The following is a 4,244-nucleotide window of genomic DNA, read 5'->3' on the forward strand; positions in this document are numbered from 1 at the left end:
AGTTTTATTGCTATAGCTTTCTTCATGTCATATACATATTCCTTTGACTATGAGATTATGCAACTCCCGGGTATCGGAAGAATACCTTGTGTGCTATCTAACGTCACAACGTAATTGGGTGATTATAAGGATGCTCTACAGGTATCTCCGAAGGTGTTCATTGGGTTGGCATAGATCAAGATTAGGATTTGTCACTCCGAGTATCGGAGAGGTATCTCTGGGCCCTCTCGGTAATATACATCATAAGAAGCCTTGCAAGCAATGTGACTAATGAGTTAGTTGCAGGCTGATGCATTACGGAATGAGTAAAGAGACTTGCTGGTAACGAGATTGAACTAGGTATGAAGATACTGACGATCGAATCTCGGGCAAGTAACATACCGATGACAAAGGTAATGACGTATGTTGTCATTACGGTACGACCGATAAAGATCTTCGTAGAATATGTGGGAACCAACATGAGCATCCAGGTTCCGCTGTTGGTTATTGACCGGAGAGGTGTCTCGGTCATGTCTACATAGTTCTCGAACCCGTAGGGTCCGCACGCTTAATGTTCGATGACGATTTTGTATTATATGAGTTATGTGATTTGGTGACCGAATGTTGTTCGGAAACCCCGGATGAGATCACGAACATGACGAGGAGTCTCAAAATGGTCGAGAGGTAAAGATTGATATATAGGACGATAGTATTCGGACACCAGAAGTGTTCCGGGGGTACCGGGTACATATCGGGTCACCGGAAAGGGGTTCCGGGCACCCCAAGCAAAGATTCGGGCCTAATGGGACAAGAGGGAAAATGCAGCAGCCAGCATGGGCTGCTGCGCCCCCCATATAGGCCGAACCTGGAGGGGAAGGAAAGAAGGGAAGAGAGAAAGGAAGGGGAGGGATTCAGCCTCCCCCTTTCTTCCCTCCTCCCTCCTCCTTCCTTCCCTCTTCGAAAATCTCTACTCCTAATGTCTCAGTTGGTAGTCTCCGCGGTTAAATTTCGTCCTAGCAGACCCGGTTTTTTTCGTCCTCATTCCCACCTCCCACGTATCAGCGATCCCGCCCTGGTTCCAGCGCCGAACAAAAAAACGATTCCTCCGTGGAGGTAGCGATGCCTCCAGCCTCCCGGTAGCGAGCGAGGCCTCCCCGTCAAAAAAAAAACCCTACGAAAATAAACCTACGAAAGAAAACCATCGAAAAAAACCACGAGCGAGGCCTGCGGGGTGCCCTCGAGCGAGAACCATGCCAGCCGCCCTCGCACAGTCGCACTCCATCCCTTCGCCGCCGGCCTCGCGCTCGCAGGATCGAGGCCTCCCCTCGATCCCTACGCTACTTCCGTTCCCCGCCACCGATCCTTTCACCGCCGCCGATCTCATCGCTACGATCCCCTTGGGGAGCCGCCGCCGATCTCGTCGGTACGATCCACGACCGAGACAATGAAAACAGCACCCAAGTCGCCCACCCGTGCCCACTCCCAGCCTTTCCTCTGGACGCGATGCACAGGATCGGCGGAGCACCACCGAGTGTAGCACCGACCACGACCTCCATTTTTCTTTGTGGGCTAGAGAAAATATTCTGCCAGATCTCTCCTAGCGCGTCCACTTTCTTCCGTGGCCAGCAGCAGCGACAAAAAATCTGGGCACTTAGGGTGAGATAGACAAGCATGATTTTCCTTTTTGTGATGATATTTGCATTCCAGAAGTAGTTCTTGCTTCATGAGATTCTGCTTATGTTTATTTTCAGATTTCAGGACTGACGTAGAGGATATGATTAGTACTTTGAGCTGATCGTGGACCTGTGGTAGTTGATATGCTTGATTGTTCTGCTCTAGATAGTTATACTATTGTTCTGTATATATAGAGATCGGAGAAGAGAGCAGCAGCCTATTACTACTGATTTTGTTCAAGCTGCTACTTGCTTACTGTTACACATCTACACAGGCAAGGCTGCTGCTTGCTGATTGCAATCCATTCATGATATGTAGATATGTATGCTTCTGCTAGGTACTTGTGAACAGGGAGACAATGAATGGACGCTTCAGTGCTAGCCGGCCGGTGGCCACGCATTGACAGCCACTGCTTGGATACATAACTCCAGCCAGCTATGGTGAGCAGACTTTGATCTTGATATGTTAGTCTGAGTGGATAAACATTACTAGATGTTCAATGTGATGTGACTGTATTGATTTTTTTTCCAGTTGCCATATGATAGAAATCAGTAGCTTGATTTGCTGTTCAACAAACGTTCATGGTACATGTGTGTGCTTGCTTTTGCCGATTCTCAAGAAAATGCTCGCTTTTTGGATGTGGTTCTTAGTTGTGGGTATTTGGTACTTATGACATTGAGAACAAAAATTGATCCTATGATCTTGTACCTTTAAATAAGAAGTTTTGGCTGTGATTAGGAGTAATCAGATTATTTACAAATCATGTGCAGAAAACTTGGATCGGTTATGGTAAAACCTCTCATGCCATATGTATCATGTGGAGACCTATGCATGATATTTTTTTCCAGTGCTATTAGAAAAGATGTTGCTTTTGAACCTTCCATCTTGAGAAACTAAAAATAGTATTTCTGTGTTTTACCTTGCTCTAATATTTGTTCCCCAGGTTGAGAATGGCAAGAAGATGCTTATACTCCATGGTACAAAGTGCTATTGGTGCAGTTTTGAACTCCTTGCTGACGGATCATTTTCACCTGATGCACGATCGTTATGTGAAGTGCGCCAACAATAACATCATCAAGCCATTTGAGTGTAATGGTGGAACTCCCTGGAGGTATTCTCCCTTAAATCTTATTGTAACCCTTATTCACATTTCCTATTGTGTAGTTGGTGACAATAAGGAATTGTTATTCACTATGTTAAAGATTAAATCGATGTTGCTACCTAAAGTAAAATGACTTCATGAGCTAGATAGTGAATTTCTGAGCACCAATATAGAACATATCTGAATCCTTTCCCATATCTGTCATAATGATATTTTCATTTTTCTAGAGAATATTATTCTACATTATTTTCAACCGCTACCTTTTATCTGTTTGCAGTATGACTGTATGGTTTTCATTCAAAGAAGAGGCCCAACAATATCTTTTGGGACTTTTTATCACCACATATATGATCTTATTGAACTAGGAGTCGAGAATTACAGTTCCCCGAAAGATCATATATGCTTGATGTGTGTGAACATATTGCAGGCAGACGGTTCCAGTGATGACTCAGTTCCCTGCACAGCTTCACCAAGAGGCATCTGTTGCATGAGATGTTGTATTCTCACCTCTCAAACTATCTGTATTCTGATTTTCTCACTAGGTGTTTGATAAAATGCCCGCCCGAGCAAACAATTTGTTGTGTGCTACCTAAGAGATGCAAGTTGGATGTGGAGGAGAATCATGTACAATCCTTAGGTTCTATGGTTAATCTGTTTAACCTAGGAGGTGGTCATCAAGTTTGAGATGGCAAGTGTAGGTGCTATATGCTGTTTTCCATGAACCAATAAAATGCATTGGCTATTTTTCTACTCAGATTTGTTTGTTATTTCTGATGGAACATGAAAATACTTCTGAAAGGATTATAATTTCTACCTGAGATTTCAGTTGTTTTTGTAGACAGTAAAACTCCAGCTGTTATTTTGCTAGATGGGTCGGTATCATCCCAACATTGAACACGGAAGTTAAGGAATTGAGGTGATGTTGCTTCTTCCCAGTTACTTATAGGGTGATATATAAGTATGCCTATGCTTTCCAAGTATGCTCATATGTTTGAACCAATAAATCTTCCAACTACTGATAGCTATATTTGGCTAAGTAGCACAGCATGATAGCAGGCAGTAAAAGGAGTACTGCTACCATAGATATATGGAAATTTGTGGTTGTATTTTGTATGACCAGTGGAAAAAAAATACTGGGAATAATCATGTACGCAATGACGGCGTACGTTCTTTAGTTTTGAAATGGTTCTCGAGATGGGCGTCTATACGATGAGACATCGTGTAACACCCACGATGCGGCCATATCTCCCATGTGTCGAGGCACGACTTAGAGGCATAACCGGATTGTGGTTTTGTCGCAAGAAGGGCCATCTTCACACAATCCCAAGTAATGAACAAGAAAGGGATAAAGAGTTGGCTTACAATCGCCACTTCACACAATACATAATAAAAATCATACATCAATCAGAGTACACACATGGACCGACTACGGTCAAAGCCAAAAGAAAAGAAGATAACCCCAAATGCTAGATCCCCGATCGTCCCAACT

The 4,244-nt window shown here is 43.7% G+C and overlaps 1 long non-coding RNA gene across 1 annotated transcript; it reads left to right on the top strand.

The window, feature by feature from the left end:
• The first annotated feature begins 1,189 nt into the window (after nucleotides 1–1,189).
• Nucleotides 1,190–3,581, top strand: LOC123141336 (uncharacterized). The gene is made up of 4 exons (XR_006470228.1): nucleotides 1,190–1,635; nucleotides 1,731–2,093; nucleotides 2,597–2,764; nucleotides 3,033–3,581. It is a non-coding gene; the product is annotated as an uncharacterized lncRNA (long non-coding RNA).
• Nucleotides 3,582–4,244: the final 663 nt, after the last annotated feature.

This window comes from Triticum aestivum, chromosome 6D (assembly GCF_018294505.1).
Source record: "Triticum aestivum cultivar Chinese Spring chromosome 6D, IWGSC CS RefSeq v2.1, whole genome shotgun sequence".
NCBI classification, from domain to species: Eukaryota; Viridiplantae; Streptophyta; class Magnoliopsida; order Poales; family Poaceae; genus Triticum; species Triticum aestivum.